This window comes from Myotis lucifugus, unplaced genomic scaffold, assembly GCF_000147115.1.
Source record: "Myotis lucifugus unplaced genomic scaffold, Myoluc2.0 scaffold_1, whole genome shotgun sequence".
NCBI classification, from domain to species: Eukaryota; Metazoa; Chordata; class Mammalia; order Chiroptera; family Vespertilionidae; genus Myotis; species Myotis lucifugus.
In genome coordinates, this window is record NW_005871049.1 from 29,743,289 (window position 1) to 29,770,078 (window position 26,790).

Here is a 26,790-nt window from a genome sequence, read left to right on the forward strand (position 1 = left end):
GCTTCCATGCTTCTGGGCCAAGCCAGTTAAAGACAGACAAGTACCACATGATTGCACTTATATGTGGAATCTAATGAACAAACTAAACCAGATGCTAGTAATATTTTTTTAATTTATATTTTAATCACTTTAGTGTATATTCTTGATTGTATGATAATATGCAAGGCAACTCTTAGATTATTAATTACCTAACAGAATATTTTAGGCTTTATTATGTTGACTATGTAGATGTACTTATGAAATATAACAATGGAATGATATAAAGAGAAAATTTATTCTAAGTTGAATTTTCCAGTAAGTATACACTAAAAATTTCAACCCAGTTATATGTTCGTAAAATTTGGTTAAATCATAAAATATATTAAATCAAATGAATCTGTTAATAGTAGGTAAATGGTACCTTGTGAGTAAGCAATTAGAGAATTTGACTTATACACAAAAGCTAATCTCACTGGACATAAATAGATCACATCAAAAGCAGAAAGAAGGGGAAATATCAAGTATTCACTTACATCAAATGAAAGATGGATATGTCATCTTTACTGTAAAATTCTTTGTCATATGATGGAGGAAGCAAGAAAATTGTTTCTTTTTCAAGCTAGGCACTTTTCATTGACCAGCTCATACAACATTTGGGAGGAGCTAAAGCAATGATAGAGGTTGATTATTTTTACACAGTCAGATATCTAGAATATGGAAATTGTCAAAAAATGGACTAAATTTCCTTCTGCAGGCTAATGACATAAACTAAAGGTTTCTGAAAAACTCAATATTTCAGAGTTTCTAGTAACTTAAAGAATTATCTGCTTTAATATAAGACACTTGAACACACTAAATTTGAAATCCTCAGGGAAAATAGCAGTGGTATTCTCTTTAAGAATATGCAGACTTTTATACTTGAAAGGTTGCCCTGAAGTAAGAAATAGTGAGATTATGCTCATACCCATTGGTCAACTTCCCTCACCTGGTTTTGGATTTTGGAGAAAGCTGACCAATTCTAGAAGAAATTAGGACAGAACATTAGAGAACAGTCTTAAATTTTCTGATTATGAATCATGTTTACTGTATTGTTTTACAGCTTGAAATTATAATTCTTAGGATTATATTAATTAAATATATATTTATTATTATATAACATATTTCTTATTAAGTATAAACATATAAATATTATATATTTATTATGTGAAAATATGTATTAACCAATATGATCATGTCAATTATAAATATTATAATTAATAAACATCCTTGAATAACTCAGTTTTAAGAAAGACTGATAAACAGAAATTGCTCTACATGCAACAAAACAAAAACAAAAAAAGCAATATCAATAAAGTTTTGATAATTCATATGTGCTGCACATAGTGATTCAGTGGTTCCTAGTTAGGCAGCAAAATTTGGGAAATATTTGTCCCATCTGTATTCTGTGAACATTTTCATGAAACTGTTGAAATCAAAGCTGGGAGCCATCTGGTGTGCAACCAGAATCAAATCACAATCAAGTTTCCTACGAATTACACACCATAGTTCTTAAAATTTATTCAGACTATTGGGCAGCAGTGTTCTTATGGAACCATTACATATTGTGGATAGAAACCAAAACTTCAATGTTCAAGCAATATTTTATAACTACCACTCTAACATCAGTACCCATTCCTTTGATTATTGACATTTAATTTTACATATATGTACTTCCGTTGTTTATTTGGCTTATAATTTCCATTTGCAAGTTACAAACTGCTGGAATACAGAGTAAAGTTTTGATCAATTAACCACTCAAATGATTGCAGCACAGATGTACTCTTATTGACTCGGAAAAAGAGTCAGAGAACTTGTATTTGTATTTGAGGAAAAGGGGAAAATATTGAAATACCACATGCTATTTCCTTTCTGTCAGTGTTTGCAGCATCCTGAATTAGCTGGCCTGAAAGCAGAGGGAATTCTTTCTGTTACAGAATGATGTTTTGAAATGCTCTCAGACATAAAATGCAACATAGAGAAACAGTCAATAAAAATCCTCTGCTGGGTGGACTAGGAAAGCACTCCAATTTGAACTGCGTGGTGAGCTGCCATGTGCTTTGAGAGTTCCTTCCTGAAACAAGCACTTGACTTCAAAAACAACCAAATGATCAAAAGTAACCCATCACTTGAACTCTGTAAGTCTAATTGAATATGGCTACACTTCCTGCTCAAGCTCTGGTGCAGAGCTTACAATAGGAGATGCTTGGGCCAGTGAGCACGAAAAGGATTCTGGGAGCCAGCATGCTGGCCAGTGTTTGAGGAGGGCATATGCCTAGTTCGCAATGGAATCCTTTCTGGTATGCTATTTCTTCCCTTTGTCATTCTCTTGGTTGCAAGTCCAACATCTTATTCTTTCCATACTATTATATAGGTCATTTTACTTATCATTTCTTGTTAGCCATTTCCTTTTAAAGGGTAGAGTAAAATATATCTTCTATATTTACCAACAGCCTGGGCACAATTAGACTTTTTTAAAAATATATATTTTCATTGATTTCAGAGAGGGAGAGACAGAAACATCAATGATGAGAGAGAATTATCGATGGGCTGCCTCCTATATCCCCTTACTAGGGATGGAGCCTGCAACCTGACCAGGAATTGAACCGTGACCTCCTGATTCATAGGTTGACGCTCAACCACTGAGCAACACCAGCCAGGCTATACATTATTTTTGAGACTCACAAAATGCTATGAGTTAAGAGGATATCAAGTTTTCTTTTAACTTTATTTTTATTGTCGACACTATTACAGATGTCCCCCATTTCCCCCTCCTTTGCTCACTTCTACCCAGTTCCTGCCCCTTTCTCTCTGGCCATCACCACAGTTTTCTGTGTTTGTGGTTAATTCAAGCAAACATATCAGAATTAAAAATATAAACCTGTAAGTATCTAAAACACAGGCCTTGACATTGAGGAGATTATAATCTAACTATAGAAATGAGACGTATTTTTCAAAGTCAGTCATAAAGACAGTATAAATAATCAATATTGTAGGGCTGTTATTTTTCTAGCATCCTTATCAGTAAAATATTGAATCTATTCAGCCTGTTTCTATATATCCAGTTCTAAATCATGCATATGTGTATGTACTTCTGTAAATCTGTATAGTACACAGTAAGAAGATATAAATTGCTTCCTTTAGTTAAAATATAAAATAAGTGAAATTTTAAATTTGTATTACAATGGATTGTTTTATCCACCCTGGACTATGTGTAACCCACAGAGAGACTACTGATAATATACACAATTAGAGGAAAGTCATTCAACAGTGGTTTTGTCAGAGAAAGCTTCATGGAAAAACTTTAAAGATATCTGTAGACACAGGGACAACACTAAAAAGATATCTATTCACTTGCTCTGTGTTGTTGTTTTTTAAATTACAGGTAGAATTTCCTTTTATTTATTTACTTTTAATATATTTTTAAATTGTTGTTTTTCCCTCCTCCTCCCAGCCCCTACCCACCCCTCCAGGTCTTAACTACCCTTATTGCTCGTGTCCATGGGCTATATGTATAAGTACCCTTATTGCTCATATCCATGGGCTATATGTATAAGTATGTAAATTCTTTGTACTGGCATTCTAACCATTGGGGAAACATTAAATATATATATATATATCTTCCTCTCCAAACAAGCAACATAGAACTGTTCTATATTAGCAAAACACAGAATGTTAAAATTCTCAATACATTCAAATTTTGTAGAGATTTTTGGGGTCAGAAGAGGTTTCTAATACTCATTGTGTTTCCCAACAGCACTTTACAGGGGTAATCTGTACACAGTATGCTCAGAATAAATATGTGGACTGATTTGGAATATAAACATAATCTCCTTTCAATTTTCTAAATCCTGATTTAACTAACAGGTTATGTTTGGTACTATTTGCTCAGCACTGCTCACTGAGAATAATAATTAAGCAACACCAAAATAGTTTCAACAAATTGGATTCTCTCACTCTATTAGGGAAAAGTTATAAAAGATGCATGAGCTCACCATTAGCTTGCAATTCATTGCAAAATTTCTGTCAAAAACATTTCTAGACTGTCAATTCTATTTAGGAAATTATATGATATTTGGTATAACTTGAGAAATTAATTCCTAAAAATTATGTTATCTGATTATGCATTGATACAATTATTTCAATGGAAAGGGAAACATTGACAGTCAAGAGGGGCTGCCCAGTTTCTGGTACAGCACAATGGTTTTCCAGTTAACAATTTATTAGTAAAAAATACATGGGCAGAACTGTCAAAAATACACCGATGATCACTGAAAAGCTTTTTAAGAGTGAGCAAGCTTGCTGTTCATCATCAAATTTAGGACAGTTCTTCCCACTATCTCCAGCAGTATCATTGGCTCAGTGATTCTTATGTCTTTATAAACTACCCTCCATTGTCTGAGAAATACAGTGCAATTTTTTTTAAGTTAGAAGCACACATTCACAAAGTAAAAATAAATTACAGCTGAGCTCACATTAACCAGTGATATACAAAATATGATTCAAGAGCTAAATGGCCACTTCCAGATTCAAAACAAATGTATTCTTGTCTGGAGCAGCAGATTTTTATTGATAAGACAAGATTAGAGCTAGCTCCAATTGCTCTGACATTGCAACCAACATTTTTCTGTGTAGTGTAAACATGGAAAATTAAATGCCTCTTAAGAAATCAGGCCGGTTACTCCGAATATGCTTTTCAAAATTTCTTGCTTCAAGAGAAACACCTTTACTTAATATTTTAAGTACATAGGAAAAAACAGAAATGTGATCCTTTCTTTCTTAAGTCTCTATTTCTACTCTTATTTAACTTTCCTTCAGGACTTTAACAAGGCTTGATTATGTGTCTTCTATGTGCCAGGAATATATTACATCAGAATCACTTGAAGGGCTTATTAAGACACAGATTGTTGCATCCCTACTTCCAGAGTTTCTGATAGAGTATGGGTGGAGAGGTGAAAATTTGCATTTCTAATCCTAATAATTTCCTAGGAGATGCTGATCCTGCTGGTCTAGAGAACCTTCTAGAAGTAGGAGCTGCAGAGGTAAGTTGGCCAAAGTAACTTTTCTTATCAAGTTTACATTCTAAAGGAAAAGAATTGTGAACAGATTAGAAGAAAGAGTACCTTGCTCATTATTGTGTCAATGACAGTGAACTGAATTGAACTGGCATACCTACTAAAGCAGTATCTCTCTTGGACATTCTACCTGTTCATGGTAGATTCCTATGGCTACTAAGCTAATACAACTTCCTATGGCTGCTAACCAAATACAAAGTACTAAATCATCTGGAAGCCACATCTGGGCAGCTTCAAGGTTAAAAAATCAGATGCATTGATTTCTCGTTCTGCCCCTATAATGGGCAAATGATATCATACAGAAGATTCTTTTAAAGTTTTTAAAATTTAGTTTCTCCCCTCTACCGTTTTCCAGCTCAACTGTGCAGGTGGCAGGTCCTCCACTCAGGGGTCAGCAGGAACTTCACTGCGCTCACCAGGAACCGTGGCCTCCATACCACTGTCCCCAAGCTCAGGTCTGACCTCTGGCAAGGAGCAAACCTGTGTTCACAGGGGTGGGAGCAGACGTCTAAACCAGATGAGTGGCACAGCTGGGAAGACGGAGGAGGCTGTGGACACAGACCCTTAGAGAGTACACGAGCCAGCTGGACACTCCTATTGCTCCAGCTTTACTGTTCTATGTGACTGGGGTGAATCTAGGCTGTCTCTCGATTTATAACTGAGGTCCCAGCATGCCTTGGACCCAAACTTGTCTAAGAGATAACCATACACCGGGGTCTCAGAGTTATCCTTTCCTACAACTGGGGGAAAATCTGAGAGGAAATTTGAAAAGTTGAATTTGAATTTCCTTTTTAGATTAAAAAGACTAAAAAAATTTAATTTTCTGAAAAGGTGCCATATCTAAGATTCCTATCATTCCTTCTATGGTGAGTAGCTCCAAACATAAAGTCTTTTCAGTAATCTGTTCACATACAGGGGAAGGAGTGCAGCCTTCAGGGAGTTGTTGCAGATGCTTAGGCTTCAGCCCATTTTACCAAATGAGAGTGATCTGCATCATCCCATTTTGTTGGAACAATATTCTTCCTGTACATTTTTTCTTGGAAATGACATTACCTGCAACCTACAGTTAATAAATACAACAATTCTTTTAGCCAGCATATTGTGATTGTAGCCTTCAGAATGCTGGGCTCATCACATAACTAAGTAGCACATGGGATATGTATGTTTATGAGGACTCCTGTAGTACCTAGCACAGCACCCGTGTATGGAAAACACTTGATAGATTTCTTCAATGGATCGTTCTTCCATTACACACGCTGGCCACTTCTGAGTCACGGCAATGCTGAATAGATAGTACCGAACACCTGGGAGACAAAGTCTGGAAGGGTCAAGTATGAACATTCTGCTCAGAATTTGGGAGGTTCTCTACTTTAACAGATACCTTATGAAAAAATATTGCTATGAATTTGATCAGGTTCCTTGCTCTGTCTACATTCTTCATGCTTCTATCTAAATATGCAACCTTGGGTCTCTGTCAAATGCTCTTTCATTTAACCCATCCTAATTTCCTCTAAACTGACACAGAAAAGTATCTTTTTATGGCATTTATTTGTCTTTACTTCTTACCACAGTTTATAGGTACAGATTACATGGCCTGTGAATTCTTGGAGGAGAAAATGTTTATACCTTTCTCAAAACTATATCTGCCAATATTACCTTGCGTTCAAAATATAAAAAAACCCCACAAAAACACCAGTATATTTAAATTCCCTGCAAATACTTTGTATTAATATGAAGTACAATATATGTGACATGGATAGTCATCTACATAAATTGATAAAAGAATAATTCAGACATTTTATAGAAGACAGGATTACCAGCAGAGATATTGCATGAATAAAAAGTTAATAATTTATTTTAAATAAAACAAGTATGAAATATATAAGTACATTGTTTTCTTCTTGCTCACTGGTAGCTTCTTCTTATTGTGAGCATTAATTAATTTATGTATATATGTTATCATATATACATAAATATATAAATTACAGATATACGCAGATTGTATACAGATATGAAAATAACTAACAATATTATTTCTAACAGAGATGTATCTTAAGCACATTTCTGTGGGAGCAAATACTTTCTATCAAGACAATTTGAGCCTAAAATTACACAAATGTATTTACCCTTTGTTAGTGAACAATTACAAAGAAAACAGACTGGTCTAGAAGAATTCATTAAATATTTGACAAACAATACATACAACATGTGATAAATAGTGACTACTGTTAGTGCTATAACTTTTTAATATCCTTAATCACTTATATATACTAGTAATATAAGCTTTCTTCTAAAAAATGATGCCTCTTAGAATGAAATGAAATGCAATTGTTGCCTTTGAATTGGGTAATTTACTCATTGTTCCTTGGGAACACAGTAAAGATATAATTTTTCTTTGTAAAGAAAGATCAGAAGGGAAATGATGTTCGTGTAATTAGCACCCAGGGGGTTTCTGGTGCTAAATAGGACACATCTTCAGAAACAGGGCACCAAATGTGAGAATGAAACTTTCAAAAGACACTCTAGTAAAAATCTATACAGCTAACAATACCAGAAGTATTTCATTTTTTATAAGTAACCTGCCAACAAGGAGCATTAGAAATGTATTAGTGTCAAGAACAAAGTGCTGAGTAGTATCAAGAAGAGCAAGCACAATTTATTTAAACTAAGCAAGGTGGATGGAATTTCTCTTACAAAAATGCCAGTGAAATATAAGGGATTCTAATAAAACTTCAATCCATTCAACTAGGTAGCAATGTGTGACAGACTTGAGTGTTCTCATAAGTCAGGTATAGTAGGTGGCCTATCACCTAAGAAATGGTGAGTCATATAGAGAAAACCTATTGGCAGTGAATCTCTAGGGTCCTCCATGGGAGATTATGCTATGAAAGACTCACATTGAGGCCCAGTTGGCTATGATGCTGTTGTTTACATTAAAAGAGTATTTTTGTTATATATATAATGCCAATCACTTATTTCCTATGGTGGTGGTATTTTCAAGTATAATCTGTCAGGCAAAGTTTCTATGGCTAAATTAGTTTAGCAGTAATAGTTTTTTGTTTTTTTTCAAACTACTACTAGAGAAAAACATGGAACACAGGTTTACAAGATGGAGGGATCCTTGTATATATGGGTTTGGTGATTATCAACTAATCCTTTCCAGGGACAATAAAGTCTGGAACAAAATTATTATTTAGGGAACATTACAGATAATTTAATTAAAGGGTTGCAACTGTAAATTATGGGTTTTGGTTCCCTGGAAGGGGTGGGGGAGACACAGAGAGAAACTATTTTGGAGGCTATTAATGGGGCACAACTGCATTTCCCATGTAGTAGAAATAATTTCTAGAAGAAAAAAATGCTGTAAATAGGCAACAAAATTATTATTGAAGTCTAAATGCTGCAAACAGAAAGACTGATAAGTCTTCTTAAAATGTGTAAAATCCCTGATAGGAGTGCAAGCCACCTATGACCAACCTGGTATATACAACAGAAGCTCATTCAATACAGAAAAAGGAAGATAGAAGATGAACACCTGCAAAGAGGTACTTCCTACTGTGCCACATATCACTAAGGCTTTCAATCAGCACATGCTAGGATGAAGCTGAGCTTGTCAGAGACTCCCATTACATCCCTCATTCTCAACACGCGCACACACACACACAAGTAAAGAAAAATATAGCTCCATGTTTAAATTAATCGCATTATAAAGCTCAGAATTATTGTATGTGTGGGTTTGGCACTTCTCAATTAATCCTTTGCAGGGACAATAAAGTCTAGAATAAAGTTATTATTTAAAGGATCATTACAGATAAATACTTCAATGGGAAGGTCTCAAGTGGCAATGATGGGTTTTGGTTCCCTGGGCAGGTAGCTGGAGTAATCAGTCCCCCTTTCCCTGAAAATGGAATAACCAGCAGAATCATCCAAAGTCATGGCTCTGACTCAAAGTCCTCGAGGAACCTGTCTCCATTTAGACCTTTAGAAAAATGCATGAGGCTACATTTGGGGTTGCTTTTCAATGAGTCCCACAGAGCATAATCACTGAAGGGTGAATAATAACATGGAATACTTGGGTAAGAGAATTTCCTGAAGATTACTCCATCAAGGAATAAAGGAGTAGTCTTTCCCTCAGTTGGTTCAGATGAAAGAAATAAATCCATCTTTCTCCTCTCTCCTCTCCCCACTCTCTCCTCGCCTTCTCTCCCTCTCCCCCCCCCCAACCCCCGTGTTCTCCATATCTTTCTCAACACCCTTTACGAGCAACACTAAAAACATTTTCACCTAGATCTACTTCAAGAAAAGCTAATCCTACTTCATTGAATTCAACTTTAAAATTCTAGTCAGCACTTATTAAATGGCAAAACCCCACTTCAATAGATGTTTTAAAATTATGCCCAAATGACCTCCAGCGGTAAGTTTGTTTAAAGTTAAACAAAGTTAAATACATTTTCTTTGTAGTGCAGGATCCTCATTGCCTTCCCTGTGCTATTTAGGCGGTGTCTCTCTCCACTTGCTGCCCTAATGTGTGGCACTTCCCTGCAGCACTGACCTCTGAACCCAGGCTTGTCATCTACAGTATACTGTAGATTCTGAGAAGCTGTTGTAAAACTCTTTCTGTAGGAGAAAAGCCCATCTCCTTTGTGCCAACTTTCCTGATTAGAAATTTTTATTGTAATATGTACTGCAATAAAAACTTCAGGAAAGGCAGCGCGAATGAGTGTTTGGGCAGCAGCTACAAACCTTTTCAAGGCTTACCTGGTATGGGATTCCCTTTCACACTCTGCCTTTTGTTTGTTCAGATTATAAGAATTTGCTTTTACATCTGTGGATTCATTAGCTCCGCTTTAGTAATTCCCAGATGATATTCTGTTGCCTTTGGCCCCTCCAGACATTTACATTGTATGCCCTAGCTAGCCCGGATGAGGGCATTTGCTCAACATATTGTGCTTAATCAAATTAAGTTTTCTCCTTGGTTCTGTTAGCCGTGTTTTTTAATGCGGCGACTTAAACTCTGAAAATGTGTATAACTTCAGGAATTGCATGCAGCAAGTAGGTTGGAACTGGGTCAGGCTCCCTCAGAAGCCAAAAATAGAAGCTTAAAAAATGAGTACAATGATTAAATTTAGAAAAAGCAGGGGGAGGTAGACTTCCTACTGGATGCACATGATCTGTCTTTCGTGGGTCGGGGGATTTGAAGGTAACAAAGTTAGGAATCTTAGAAATTTAAAAAAAAGGGGAGGCAGTAAAACTATGGAAACTACTTTAATGTAGCAAATTAAATTGGAAAACAATATAACTAGGATACACCTGTCAAGTTCATGGGCTGTTATACAAGTAATATGATATTTGGAGGGTTAAAAGAAAATTGCCAATTTGTTTATCAAAAAGTTGGGGTATTAACTTTCACTTGTACTATAAAATAAGATACACTTTAAAATTTAAAATTATTTTTTTCTTTAATATATTTTATTGATTTTCTACAGAGAGGAAGGGAGAGAGAGATAGAGAGTTAGAAACATCGATGAGAGAGAAACATCGATCAGCTGCCTCCTGCACATCTCCTACTGGGGATGTGCCCGCAACCCAGGTACATGCCCTTGACTGGAATCGAACCTGGGACCTTTCAGTCCGCAGGCCGACGCTCTATCCACTGAGACAAACCGGTTTCAGCTAAAATTATTTTTAATATTACATTTTATAATTGTTTCATACATAAAAATTGGTCAATGCCCTAGCTGGTTTGAATGTGGGTCTGTGGATTGAAGGGTCTGGGTTTGATTCCAGTTAAAGGCAGGTACCTTGGTTGCAAGATCCTCCCTGGCTCGGGCCCGGGCCCTGGTGAGGGTGAATGCAGGAGGCAACCAATTGATGTGTTTCTCTCACATCGATGTTTCTCTCTGTCTTTCCCTCTTTCTTCCACTCTCTCTAAAAATCAATAGAAAAATATCCTCGAGTGAGGATTAAAAAAATAAAATAAAATTGGTCAAATCACTTAATATTCCAGAGTAGACATTATGAGTCTGTAAAATGCTTACGTAAATAATACCTGAATAAATTTTTACTTATTGGGGGTGATGCTGAGTTCCTCATATCTAGCAAGTAAAGCAAGTGAAAATGAGTGTTAAACCAGATCTTTATTATTTTTTTATTTTTATTTTAAGAACTTTCAATAGCCATCTCCCATCTACCACAGGACTTGTCACATTTACCCAATGGGCCCATTTACATTATCATTTACAGTTTTTGACCACAAATAGTATAATGTTTGCATAATTAGTACTATTTCATTTTAGCATGTTCCTGTGGTTAAGAATCATACACCCAGCTTACATTTCTTTTATAATTACTTCGTTATGTAGCATTAGTCAATTTATAAAACATTATCCGGGCTTTATTTCCTATAATTAAAAATAAACATGAGTGTAGTATTTTATTTCCTACCTCATAAGACTTCAAAGTAGTAAATTATAAAATGCAGTAGCTTTATGTCTAAATAACTATAAACATTATTGTTTAATTATTAAAATCCTTCTTAAGATTTCCTCTTATTGACTAAGCATGAGATCAGTTATTTCTTTTTCTCTTATTATAATTACTACTAGAGGCCGAGTGCATGAAAATTCGTGCACTGGTGGTGGGGGGGGTGTCCCTCAGCCCAGCCTGCCCCCTCTCACAGTCTGGGAGCCCTCAGGGGATGTCCTACTAACAGCTTAGGCCTTCTCCCCATGGCCCTCACTTCTTAGTGCTGGCCCCATCCCCTGCCCACTGTGGGGAGATCTGGGGCCAGGCCGGCTGGGGGAGGGGCTGTGGGAGGTTGAGGCACAGCAGGTTGCACTCCATCCAGCCTCTGTGGAAACGTGCTGCCGGGACCGGGCCATGCCACAGCCTCTGTGGCTGCCGCTGCAGAAGGGGCAGCACTGGGACCGGGACCCAGCAGCCCCCTCTCCCTCTGCTTCTGTGGAAGGAGCTGGCGCCCCGGATCTGCCAACGCCGAGGCCTCTCCTGTGCTGTTGTCTCTCCTGCAGTGAAAAGGGCAGTGGCGGCAGCGCCTCTCCTGTGGCATCTGCAAAAGGGTCCACACCGCCGGGCCTCTCCCGCGCCTTCCCGCCTCTCCCATGCCCCTAGGCCCTGCAGCCGCTGTGGTTTTAGCCGGATGGACGTCTGGAAGATGTCCTAGCTGGTCTGGCTCAGTGGATAGAGCGTTGGCCTGTGGACTGAACGGCCCTGGGTTCGATTCCAATCAAGGGCACATGCCCGGGTTGCAGGCTCGAACCCCAATTCTCTCTCATCATTGATGTTTCTATCTCTCCCTCCCTCTACCTCCCTCTCTGAAATCAATTTAAAAAAAAGATTGTTTGAAAAAAAACAATAATAAAAATTACTATTTGATGAATGAACAGCTTTATTTGCATTTCAGTTATAATTTTAAGAAAATAAATTAGTTAACGGCAAACTACTATATAATCATGAGTGTTTTTTTTGTTGTTGTTTCTTAATTCTGAAGTTTGAATTAGATCACACACTGAGTATCATCTGGAATAACCTGGGTTTATATAGTTTAATTTTTGTAAAATGTATACCAGCTAGGGGAATGATCATATTATTCATTACATTGATTATAAAATAAATCTTGAAAAACTCAAATTCCTCTGGGAAACTAATCTAAGCTATAAAGTTATTCATCCTTTTATCTATTTATTAAACAGAAAAAAAATAACCTTGATTAAAAAGTCAAATTCTATCAATATATAGGGTGTCCCAAAAATGTATACACCCACTTTGAATAAATATAAATGCAGTGTTTATTAAAATACATTTAATTTGCAAAATTGAGCTATCAGTTGTTAAAATGTGTATACATTTTTTTTTGGGGGGGGGCTTCCTGTAGTTTTATTCCTTAAAGCTCACGAAGTAAAGCAAAAACAATGACACTATTCTAAGTATAAAGTCCCTATTCTGTTTGGAATCAGGACCTAACTAAACCAAATAAAATGGTCTCTAGAGGGCCAAAATCATACAAAATGTCCCCATTATTATCTTTAATATGCTATGATGCTCTGACATTGATTTTATGTTTACTCTGGTGACTTTAGTGAAATTTTTAGTTTTGATAATTAAACCTAATTTTTTTTTAAATAAAGTTTTTAAGAACAATTGTTTGCTAAGAAAATCAATTAGAAAAAAATGTGCGGTGAGAGGGAAGAACGGTGAGTTTCTGTCTTCAGTAATTATTCAGAAAATTACCAAGCTGCTCCCACACTGGTGGAGCAGAGCTCTCAATTTAACTCAACTGAGCAACTGCTGAGAAGTGCCTGGGAGGCCTCTCTGGTGCTTCATCTTGCAAGATCAGCAGAAATAGTTAAAAGGACAGGCTGTTCATTTTACATTTTGTAAAATGGTGATACTTTGGTCTTTTGAGTTAAAGCATTCAGAGTTAAACACATGCTAAATTACACAGTCAAATAATCTTATAGTGTTACGTGTCAGGCCATCTAGTAAACCAGCAAAACAAAGATCTTTGAGTCTCCCTCCTCTTTCTCAGAGCTCCACACTAAACCGTCAAGTGCAATTGCTCTTTTGCACACGTGCGCTATTAGGTTCTAGAATATGTGGGTCAGAGGACAATAATTTCAAACACCTATATTATTTACAGGAAGGAAATTTCACCTCATCTCTTTTTACTATTAAGTTACAGTGCCATCCTTTAGTCAAAAGATAGCTTATGAGCTTTATATTCCAATAAATTATATGGTAATAACTAAAGATACATTAATAACTGTGTGATTTATATTTTCAAAGTATTTTAGGACCTCAAATGTCAGATCTAAAATGTAAAAGGCATTATTTCTGTTTTTATACCAAGAGAAACAGAAGAAACTAAAAATCACTTTTCAGGGACCCTTCAAAGAACTGAGATTACAGGGCAAACCACCAGACTAAAAATCTAAGAGTCTGGCAAATCTAGAGATATAGCACCTGAGATTTCTTTACTTCCCAGGTAAGCTGATGGGTGACATACACAGGTTGAAACACTACAATAGTAATTTTGATTTGTTGCTGGAGGCTGAGTAGGGACTAGCTTGAGAGTAGCTCCTGGAAGCTGAAGGCAGAGGGGCGGGGCTCACACTTGGGAAGGCTGTTCTTCCAAGACCCCAGGGGGTTCTCATGGAGAGTGTTTAAGACAACTCCCCACAAGGCCCTGGCAGCAGGAATGGAAGAGTGACCACCATGACGTCCACTCAGCTCCTTCTCCCTAACAAACTCCTGATCACTGGGGATGAGGGATAGGACTTCCTCAGAGGACAAGGTGGGCACTGGGCCAGCACAGAGAAGGAACTGTGCTCCACTGCAGCTGGAGTCAAGCTGGGATGTACTGTCTCAGAGAAGAGGCCGCTGGAGGCATAAACCAATAGGGACACGTCAGTGGTGATTTGACAAAATGCTGAAGGCTGAGTGTGGACTAGCATGATGACGAGGAACCTCTGGATGCTTCCATCCTATGGAGCCTCCAGACGCCTTGGGCTTGCCTTCTAGAAGCCCAAAGAAATATCAAATTGTGCCTCTGGTAGGAAAGGAAAAGAGTAACCATTTTGAAATAAGTCCAGAGTTTTCTCCATAATAGAGACCTACTTTATGGGGGGAGGAGGGGAGGCCGCTAGGTGAAAAAAATCCCCCAACTGTAGCCCCTCCAACCTTCCTATTTTCCCAAAGGAAACAAACCAACAAACCCGTAAATAAATAAATGTCATAGCTGACAGGGGATAAAGCTCTGGAGACCTAGACTGGGACTCTGTAGCTGGAGAATGAAGGAGGGCTCAGGAAGGGAGAAGCCTGTATGCCCGCAGGAGGGAGAGAACCACTTCCCTAAGACACAGATCCAATAAGGACTAAGATAATCTGAAAATTAGAAAACTCCCCTCCCCCTCCCACACCTGATCAGCACTCTAACATGCCTCCAATAACAGTAACACTAAATAGCAACTGAAAGAGCTGCCAGATGCTAACTCACTCTGAGGAGTAGCATACAAAAGGAAGTTCCTGAGAGGAGAGGACAAACAGTGACACAAGAGGAAGCTGAATCCTCTGATGCCTGTAGCTACCATAAACGGGGGACGCTGCTCAGATCCTAGCCATAGTAACATGATCCTCACACTAAATGCTTACTTATCTCAGTGCTTACTACCCTATACTATATATTCTCTCCAGCTTTCAACAACACAAAAATTCAAAAGGTTTTAAAACATGTAAAAGTCTCAGGAGACAAAATAACCCATCATGAGAGCCAAAATAAACTGATTGAATATTAAAAGAATCAGAAAGGGAATTTAAAATAACTATGATTAATATATTAAAGACTCTAATAGAGAAGATGAAACATGGAAAACCAGATGATTAACATAAACATAGAGATAAAAAATAGAAGAATCTAAAGAAAGTAATAGAAATAAAAATCAGTGAGTTTGAAAATAGGTAAACAGAAACTTCCTAGAGTACAATGCAGAGACATGAAATAATGAAAGACAAAAACGAAAAACAAAGCACCCAGAATATACAAGAAACATGAGCAAATATCAAAAGCTGTAACATTTCCTCAGTCAGAAAAGCAGAAGAAGAGAGAAGAGAATAGCAAAATATTTAAAGAAATAATAGTCAAAATCTTTTCAAATTTAATATCAGACACTAAGCCCTGACTGGTGTTGCTCAATGGTTGGAGCATCATCCCATACACATAGAGGTCTCAGGTTCCATTCCTGGTCATGACACATACCTAGGTTGCCAGTTTGGTCTGCAGTTGGGGTGCATATGAGAGGCAATCAATCCATGTTTCTCACTCACATTGATGTTTTTTGGGTTTTTTTTAAATCTCTCTCCCTTCCTTCTCTCTAGTCAATAAACATATCTTCAGGTGAGGATAAAAAAAATTAAAAACAAATATGTCAGACACCAAACCATGGATCCAAGAAGTTCAGAAAATGCCTAGCAAAATAAGCAGACAATGCAAAACAAAAGCAGAAAACCCACACATACCACATTCAAACTGTAAAAAGTCAAAGAATGTTAAAGAAAGCTGGGTTGGGAGTGCTCCCCTATAGAGAAACAAAGAAAAGAACTATAGCCAACTTTTATCAGCAACATTACAAGTAAGAGAAAACTGAAGTGAAATCTTCATAAACACAAATCCGTTTAACTTCAACAATTATTTCCTAACTACCATTTATAACCAAGGCACTGGAGAAGCTGTAAGGAGCAGGGTTAGTGGTTGGGGGAGGATGTACACCTCAGGAGAGGTGACAGGGACAGATTCAAAAGGAGAAGAGATCAAGGCAAAGTAGAATCAAAGAGCTCAACAGGAAGTATTAACTTGGAAGCAGGGAAGAATTTGTTAATATTGTTGAGAGACAAATCTCCATGTGTCTCTTTTGTGTCAACACATAACAGCTTTTTTCTTGCACCATCTTTTTAAAGATATTTATGAGCAAATGGGCTTGGGAAATTGGGATAGTATCTACCTACAGAGATGAGGTAGTGATGCTCTCCAGGAATGTCAAGATGAAGTCTTCCTCTGGGGCAAAGATTGGACATGTTTGCTACCAGCCTCCTTATCGCTCAGGGTGTCATAAACTTGGGTGTTTTTTTTTTCAGCTGGGGCTGAAACCCACTGTGTTCACAGTATCCACTCCACATCTCTCCTGTGGGACTAAAGGTCAAGGGGAACAAATGTGAGCACGAACCTTGTGCTGTGAGCAATCAAGTCCTTTGTCTATGACCTAAGTGTTGCCTCTTTGCTGTCAGCATCTGAGAAACTATGTAGGTTACCTTGTTGGCTTCCAAGTAGGGAAAAATCCCACACCCCTCAAAAAATAGAGATCCTCGAGGAATAGGAGTGATAATTTAGGAACTGTGCTAAGGACATTTTATCTACTTCAATTTAGTCTTCAAACCCAGTGGATTTATTTTAATGATATGAGAAAATAGGAGACTAAAAATTAGAGTGTTTCGCTATTTTTTTCAAGGTCAAACTTCAACTCTGGCAGGATCACTAATGTAAGCATATGGATGTCTAACCACAATACCTGTGAGTTTAAGCACTAGGACCCACTGACTCCCTGGATAGTTAGGTTTTAAATAGACTTTATAATGATCACAATTTTATAGAAATGTAAATTGTAGAACTTGATCTAGTACATGAGATATATGCAGAACAACAGACAGAAAATCAGGCCAAATGCAAATTTAGTACCTTATTGAAAGAAGTAATGCCTAAAGTTATAGAATTTTAATAAAAATTATTTTGCCTGACCTAGTTAAGTAATTGTACCAATATGTCATATTTAATGTGTGTACAGACTAGAACATCAAAAGGTTTTGCTAATATGTCTAAATGTAAAGTATTTTTCATAAACAGATAATTGTATATTTTATCTTTTCTATATTTAATTGAGGCTAAAATCTATAAGAAAATTATCTGATAGAAGAGTAACTGATATACAAAGTTTTTAAAGGACATATAGAAATATCCGTCATACTTTTATAGTCTGTATGTATACTATTAATACTATTGGTATAATGCTTTAACTATATTCTTTTTGGTTATTATAACATTTGATGTAATATAAAGGATATTATTCTTAACAACAATAGCACTTAGAAGACAAAAGATCAATTCCTTTAATTTCTGAGGAAATATGATATTTTATTTGAGAAATTTTTTCAGCTATACTATTTACTATTCCTAAAAGCAAATACTTTTCTGATATTGAAGTTTGCAAAAAGCCCACCATCAATGCATCTTTTTAAAAAATATTAAAGGATATATTCAAGAAAATCAAAGGAGACAACATGAGAAAATGAATCCAAAAAATTGTGGATACAAAGTAGTATTAAAAGTTACAATTCAAAAGAATATATGCACGCCTATGTTCATAGAAGTATTATTCATAATATTGAAGATCTGGAAACAGTCGAAGTGCCCATCAGTAGATGAGTGAATAAAAACACGGTGGCACATTTATGCAATGGAATACTATGCAGCTGTAATAAAGAAGTATCTCTTACCCTTTGAGACAGCATGGGTGGGCCTGGAGATTATTAAACTAAGCAAAATAAGCCAATCAGAGAAAGACAAATACCACATGATCTCACTTATATGTGTAATCTAACTGAAATAAATTTTTAGGGGTGAAATAGGCAGTTTTAGAAAATTTTAGAAATTAAAGGGTCCATAGAAAAAGCACAGGGCTACAGCACTACAAAGAATACATTTCCCTAAGACAAGGGAGCTAGGAGCAACAGAAGTTACATTTCCATAAGATAGGGGAGCATTTCCATAAGATAGGGGATGTGGGGAGTGGCAAAAGATACACATTTACAAAATAGAGGGAGGAAGAAAGCCCAGAGGGAATTGGAGAACAATAAGGGAGAAGAAGGAGGGAACCTCAGGTACTTCATGTGAGGCTTAAGCTCAGGTGTTGCTATACTGACCAAATCTAAGGGGAATAGTAACCAATCAGAAGGGATATGGAGGCACAAAAAACTGCAGCCTTTACAAGCCATGGAAAAGGGGACTTGGTGGGACTCTTTCTCTCCTACCCACCTGGGAGTCTGTGCTTGTTTCTCAATAAATTTCCACCTTTGCTATACCACCTTTCGTCCATGGTTTCATTCTGGATACTCCACCGGACAAGAGCCCAGGAACCATCCTGCCCAGGGGAATATCGTGTGTTCCAGTCCAAATTTCCCATTTCATAACAAACAAAATAAACTGACACACAAAATAGAAACAGAGACATAGATACATGGAACAGACTGACAGCTGTCAGAGGGAAGGGAAGAGGAGGAAACTGGATGGAAGAAGGTGAAGGGATTAGCCAAAGAACATATATACATAACCCATAGACACAGAGGAATGGAGGGAGGGAGGGGGAGGGAGAGGGAGGAAGCAATAAAGGGTGAGAATGAGAGAGGGAGGGAAAGACTTGCTTACTAGAGCTAATGCCAGTTTCCTCTACAGCTGAATTCTATGGCTTTATTGCAGGGGTCCTCAAACTTTTTAAACAGGGGGCCAGTTCACTGTCCCTCAGATTTGGAGGGCCGGACTATAGTTTAAAAAAAAAACTATGAACAAATTCCTATGCACACTGCACATATCTTATTTTGAAGTAAAAAAACAAAATGGGAACAAATACAATATTTGTATTTGCATGTGGCCCGCGGGCCATAGTTTGAGGACCCCTGTTTTATTGGATCATTTTAATTGCTATCATTTTATTTTATTTTTTATGCATAAACTCTGGCTCCAAACTTTATTTTAAAATTGGTTAGTTTTGTACTATTAATTGGACATTTACAACACCAAGTTTAATTCATGCATTCATAAATATTCATTGAGTGCCTACTATATGCTGCGCATTGTGATATAAGAAGTCTAAATAAATGTGTGAAAAGTTGTAAAAAGAAAGCTTTAGGAATTTTTTTTTAAATTCGGAATGCTGTAACTTCATATGAACCTTTTCCTGAATAAGACATATTTATTTACTTACTTACTTACTTATTTATTTTGTTTACTTATTTTTAATTTAAATTCTTATTGTTTAAAGTATTACATAAGTCTCCTTTCCCCCCCTCCGTGACCTCTCCCCAGCCATCCCCACCCCCCAGCACATGCCCTCAAACCCCCCTCCCCAATCTGTGTCCATTGGTTATGCTCAAATGCATGCATACAAGTCCTTTGCTTGATCTCTTACCCCCTCACCTCCTACCTTCCCTCATAGGTTGGACAGTCTGTTTGATGCTTCTATGACTCTGGTTTAATTTTGTTCATCAGTTTATGATGTTCTTTATATTCCACAAATGAGTGAGATCATGTGATATTTATCTTTCTCTGATTGTTTTATTTCGCTTAGCATAATGCTCTCCAGTTCCATCCATGCTGTTGTAAATGGTAAGAATTCCTTTTATTTTACAGCAGCATAGTATTCCACCCTATAGATGTACTACAGTTTTCTAATCCATTCACCTGCTGATGGGCACTTAGGCTGTTTCCAAATCTTAGCTATGGTAAATTGTGCTGCTATGAACATAGGGGTGCATATATCCTTTCTGATTGGTGTTTCTGTTTTTTTGGGATATATTCCTAGGAGTGGGATTACTGGGTCAAATGGAAATTCCATTTTTATTTTTTTTAGGAAACGCCACCCTGTTTTTCACAGTGGCTACACCAGTCTGCATTCCCACCAGCAGTGCATGAGTGTTCCTTTTTCTCCACATCCTCTCCAGCACTTGTCGTTTGTTGATTTGTTGATGATAGCCATTCTGACAAGTGTGAGATTGTACCTCATTGTTTTGATTTTCATCTCTTGGAAGATTAGTGACTTTGAGCATGTTTTCATATGTCTCTTGGCCTTCTGCATGTCTTCTTTCGAAAAGTGTCTATTTAGGTCCTTTGCCCATTTTTTGATTGGATTGTTTATCTTCCTTTTGTTAAGTTGTATGAATTCCCTATAAATTTTGGAGAATAAACCCTTATCAGAGATAACATTGGCAAATATGTTCTCCCATGCAATGGGCTTTCTTGTTGTTTTATTGATGGTTTCTTTTGCTGTGCAGAAGCTTTTTATTTTGATATAGTCCCATTTGTTTATTTTCTTCTTAGTTTCCATTGCCCTAGGAGCTATATCAGTAAAAGATATTGCTACAACAAACGTCTGCTACTTTGCTGCCTATGGCTTCTTCTAAGATTTTTATGGTTTTCTTTCTTACATTTAAGTCCTTTATACATTTTCAGTTTAATTTTGCATATGGTGGTCTAGCTTTGTGTTCATGGATTGGTAGAATCAACATCATTAAAATGTCCATACTACCCAAAGCAATCTATAGATTCAATGCAATCCCCATTAAAATACCAATGGTATACGTCAAAGACCTAGAACAAACTCTCCAAAACTACATCTTGAAGTCCCTGAATAGCTGCAGCAATCTTGAGAAAGAACAAAGTTGGAGGGATCACAATATCAGATACAAAGCTATACTATAAAGTCACAGTCCTCAAAACTTCTGGTACTGGCACAAGAACAGATATATAGACCAATGAAACAGAACAGAGAACCCAGAAATGGAACCAAGACATTATGCTCGATTCATATTTGACAAAGGAGGCATGAGCATACAATGGAGTCAAGACAGTCTCTTCAATAAATGGTGCTGGAAAATTTGGACAGATACACACACACAAAAAAATGAAGCTAATTGCTATTATTTGAGGAAAACTAAAGGGGATTTTTTTCTAGAAAATAAAAAATCTTTTTGTAATACAAAATATAAATTTTACCATGTTGACAAAACTGGGTTTAAATCAGTCTCTTTATTCTTAGAAAGAAAGAAATAGAATGTAGGCTTAACAGACAGAAAGACTACCTGGTAACTATCTTAAGCTCGGGATATCTCTTAATTCTGGGATCTTCGGTTTCCTCAAGTGTCCAACTGGTATACCAATACCTACATGTTTTGAAGAGTAAAGGAAATAACTTGAAAATAATAGATGTAAATATGTATTATTTCCACTGCTTTCTCTCATATTCCAAATATGGATTACATTCTCTCCTAAATTCAATAGTCAAGTCCTGGCCATTTAGCTTCCAAAAATTTTATTGAATCAATTACCTGCTCTATATCCCTACTACCTTAATCACTACCATCTCAACCCCACCATTTTGCCTGAAATAAATTACATGTTGGGAATGAGAGACGAGCAGAGGTAGGAAAGGAACAAACTTTTATTGAATTCCTATTACATATGTTAAGTAATTTGTCTGTATTATCTCCATTAACTCCCATTAGGCTCAAGTTGCTCTTTTACCATCACTACTGACATTCTAATTGCCAAAGTCTGAGGTCATTTCTCAGGTTCATATTACAGAACATTCCTCCTGTATACAAGAGTCAAATTCACCATCTTTCTCAAGGTGCAATGTATTCCTCAACTGCTGAGACACTGTTCTTTCCTGTTTCTCATTTAACATCTACACGATGCTTCTTCCTGTAATAAGTCTGTGGTTAATAGTCTTTTGTAGACCTCTTACCCTACTTTTCTCACTTTTTGCACCTCAGTGTATCTCCAGTATTTACTCGAACCCAGACCTTTTTTCTCAGATGTGAAAGCACAAATATTTCTACACTTGGGCCACAAATACCTTAATTACACTGTGTTTAAATTCATTGCTGAATTTAAAATTTTTCCCACCTAAACTAGATCTTTTAACAATGTTTCCATCTTGGTTTTATCATCATAATTTTCTCAGGAGTTGTCTCTCCTTTCCTAAATCCCATCAGTCAAGTCATGATAAGCTTATTTTCTCTGAAAAGCTTATTTTATTTTATTTTTGTGGTGCTCTTTGACTGATTTCAAATTTTATACAAGTACTTTATTTTCTACATGAATTTGTTGTGGGATTTTTTTTCTATCTTTCCTATAAATTCTAGTTAGAATTTTATATTTTGACTTTGTGCAGTTGCATGTTATCAGGTATAAAAGTGGAGATAGCATTGTTTTAATTCTTGCCACATCAAATAACTATTTGTACATAGTCCTTGTTTAACTCCTTTCCAACACATAATCTGATGTGTTCTCAGAAAACAATCTTCTAAATCTAGTCGTTCAAATGAATAACTTAATGGAGCATTTATGATATACCACCAAAGTTTACTGTAATCATGAACCACTGCTATGTAGATCATTTAAAATATGTCTAGGATAGTCTCCTTTGAGTTTAGATATACTACGTGCAAAATAAATATTTTTTAAGGTCCTTTCCAATGCTCTTCATCTTTGGTCCTGAAAATCCTCTCTAGATTTAGGATTGCTATATATATATATATATATTATTGTTTATGACTTAAATGAAGCTGTTTTTTCTTATTTCCTTTTTTTTTCATTAATCCTCACCCGAGGATATTTCCCATTGATTTTTTAGAGAGAGTGAAAGGGAGGGGGAGAGACAGAGAGAGAGAGAGAGAAATGTGGATGTGAGAGATATACATCGATTGGTTGCCTCCTGCACATGTGACCAGGGCTGGGATCAAGCCTGCAAACAAGGTACATGCCCTGGACCAGAATTAACCCCACACCCTTCAGTCTGCAGGCTGATGCTCTATCCACTGAGCCAAACTGGCTAGGGCTGTTTTTTTCCCCTTTTTTAAAGCTACCTAAGGATAGGTATTTATTAGTTTTTTAGAGAAAGACACACACACACACACACACACACACACACACACACACTCACACACACAGATGTGAGAGAGAAATATCAGTTGCCTCCTGTATGTGCCTTAACCGAAGTTCAAACCCACAGCCAAGGTATGTGCCCTGATTGGGAATCAAACCTGCACCCTTTTGGTATATGGGACAACCAACTAAACCTCCCAGGCAGGGCTCAAGTGAAGTTGTTTTAATCCACTTGTTTATGACAAAGACAAAAAAAATGTGTGTGTGTTTTTTTTTTATAAGTAAAGTTGTTTTGATATGGGAATGAAGTAAGTTGAGTCAGGATGTTATTATCATCTCATCTGTTAATCTTTACAAGCACTCAGCAATGCTGAGGGGCCCCATTAGAGACTTACTGATAAGAACATGTGGAGATACAACTATGGTGAGGGGACATTTAGACGATAAATACTGAGAGTTTGTGAAGACTATTTGAGAGTTTCAGTCTGGGCAAGGCACACTCTGCTGACCTAAGTAGTTCTCTGAAGATCTTGAGATATTTGCTCCTGCCTTGTCCAAGGTGACTGTGTTGGCAGGGGTGCTAAACCATGTCACGGTCTCTGGAGTGATCATCCTCAGAGCAGCCTATCGTGTCCAGCAACACCATCGTCTTCCTCTCCCTAGCAATGTGCTCCAGCAATGAGGGGCTTTCATTTTTGCACTGACGGGAGGATGTCAACTCATGGTTGGTCAAGACCTCTCCCAAGAAACCAAACTTGTATACTAGTAAAAAGGTACACTTTTGTTAAATTTGGACTTTCTTTTATAAAAAAAAATATTTTCATGGATTTTTAGAGAGAGACGAAGGAAGAGGGAGAGAGATAGAAACACTTATGTGAGTGAAACATCAATTGGAACGCCCCCTACAGGGGATGAAGCCCACAACCTGGGCATGTGCTAACCAGCAACCTTTTGGTGTATGGGAAGACACTCAACCAACTGAACCACACTGGACAGGGATGGACTTTTATTTCTTTATCTCCTCTTGCCTGGAATGATTGTACAATTAAACCTGTAATTTGCATGAAATACATTTTTATCCTTTCTTGGCTTATTAAGAGATATTATCCTGTATGATAGTGGCTTATGAATTATTATAACCCCCACTGTGAACCTGTGCTGAATAAATTGCTGGCAAAGACAACAGTCTCTGAGTTATAACTTTGCCACCAAAAACAAAATGTAGCAAAACAATATACAAAATACATGGAAAATGGTCTGTCCAGAGTCCATGTTCACAACCACGAATCTCAAATTAACCTAACTACATAAAATGTAGATGGGGCTTTAGAAATCATCTAAAATATCAACAATCCTTATCTTCCAAATGATCATTCTGCATTTATGATCAAACAATTCTTTGTAATGGAAAGAAGTAATACACTAAAGGGACAGAGAAACACTGGCCTTTGTAATCTTGATTTTTATGAGTTAGAAAAGCAGAAAACTGTGGAGTTAATTTACTAATTGAAGAGGGGTAGGCTTATCAACTTATGTAAAGTCAGAATCTAGAACTTAAAAAATGTAAAGTGCCTATTATCTTTATTTGGGTTACCTGAATGTATATATTTGGATCAATTTATGCACAACCATGACTGAATACATTAGGAGAACAAAGGAAGACACTGGTTTCTCCCACTATATAAAGAAAATGTACTTTTATTAGTTGTAATAAATTTTAAATCACTTTAAAGAATTCATTCAGCTGTTAACACAGTCAAAATTTACTATGGTGTCAATTTGACCTCAAATGTAGAAAGTCAGAAAGATTCGAGAAGTATTTCATTTTTGGTAGTTTATCTCCCTTTTTCTAGAACAGAGATGCCATTAAATTGAATTTCCTGTACTATACAGTCTACTGAAGGCATGTTTCTAATGTAAATGACAACTGAAAGATTAGAAATGATATGGAACTAGGTTTTATATTTTCCTTTTCTCTTGGACTTTGGTACTGTTCAGAAATGACATTCACAATTTTATGTACTATTTTTCCACAGTAGCTAGCATTATTCTGTACTTGTTTTGCCCTGACAATCCATCAAAGCAGGATTAGTTTAAATTCTTCTTGCCTCTCTTTCTACGCACAATTGAACACAAATGATCCTTATCCCCTGATGATATGATTTTTAAGTGAAGTGTCCTTCTTGACATATTAATATAAACATTGTACAGAGACTTTGAGCAATACAAAACATAATTATTGTTTATTCACAAGGGATCCTCTTTAATGCATACTGAGTTCATTTTGTAGTTTGTGGAAACTTATGATAAATTAATACAACATCAAATATACTTATTCAAAAATGAGTTTAAAAAAGCAAGAAGTCTTATTTAAGAGGAATTTTCGTGCAGGGTTGTGATGTATTATAGGTATACACTTATTATGACAACTACTCAAATGTTTTTATAGCTTCCAATGAAAACAATAAGACATGGATATTGAACACCAAGGTAGGATTTACTCCAAAATTAAGAGTGATTTGCTGAGGAAAATGTATTCAATTATGTAAATAGGGAATGGAGATGAGGGATGCAAGAGATATTGAATACTTCAATTAAAATAAAATTATAATTACTCTTAATTATAAGGGGACTAATTAATATATTCAAGGTCATGCCTGAACATCCTGATTTGAGCTATGCTAGAGCAAGTGGATTGGGAGATGGGGGTAGGGAGTCCAGAAAGAATCACTCTGAAATTGACTCTAGGCTGGGGTGAGGCAACAAGGGTGAGACTTCTGGAAGACAGCTTTCTTCCACCAGTTGGTGTCTTTCTGCATACTGCATAATATGTAAACACTAGCTTGAAAATAATTTTCAAATCAATTAATTTATTTTTAATTATACAATCAACTAGTTGCTTTACTAAAAGCAATGCTGTAACAGTTTTTAAATTCTAAATTTTATCTAAAATATTACTTATTAAGTAAAGACAAATGTAAGTGGCATAATTAAAGTTCATAAGTTGTATCTGTAATAAAATATTCATTGTGAGACATTGTAATATAGAATATCAAGTATACCATGTTTAAGAAAATACATATTTTACAAGAAATATTTTATATGTATACCTGTTATTCATATTTTTTTAAAATGGAGAAAACTTACTTGCATTAAGGTCCAATGATAATAATTGTTATATTACATGATTCAGATGGTTATAAAATATATGACAAATGTGGATATTAGTGTTCTCTAAAATAGTCTTTGACTTAAAAAATGCTTTAAATTGTCTTCTTTATCTATAGATACAAAGAACTAAAACTAGCAGCCATAGAGATATTTTTAAATGCATAAATAATATCTTAAATATAAAAACATTACCATTCCAACCACAATAAATAATCAATGAAAAGTCGAATTATATACTATAACACATATTGGATTCATTATATTTCATTATTGTATTAGACATTGAACCAATAAAAATAAAGATTC

The 26,790-nt window shown here is 36.3% G+C and overlaps 1 protein-coding gene across 1 annotated transcript in view; it reads right to left on the reverse strand.

Moving 5' to 3' along the window:
- Positions 1-26,790, reverse strand: part of SPOCK3 (SPARC/osteonectin, cwcv and kazal like domains proteoglycan 3) — a 191,595-nt gene that overhangs the window by 53,212 nt on the left and 111,593 nt on the right. The gene's annotated exons all lie outside the window — the stretch shown is intronic.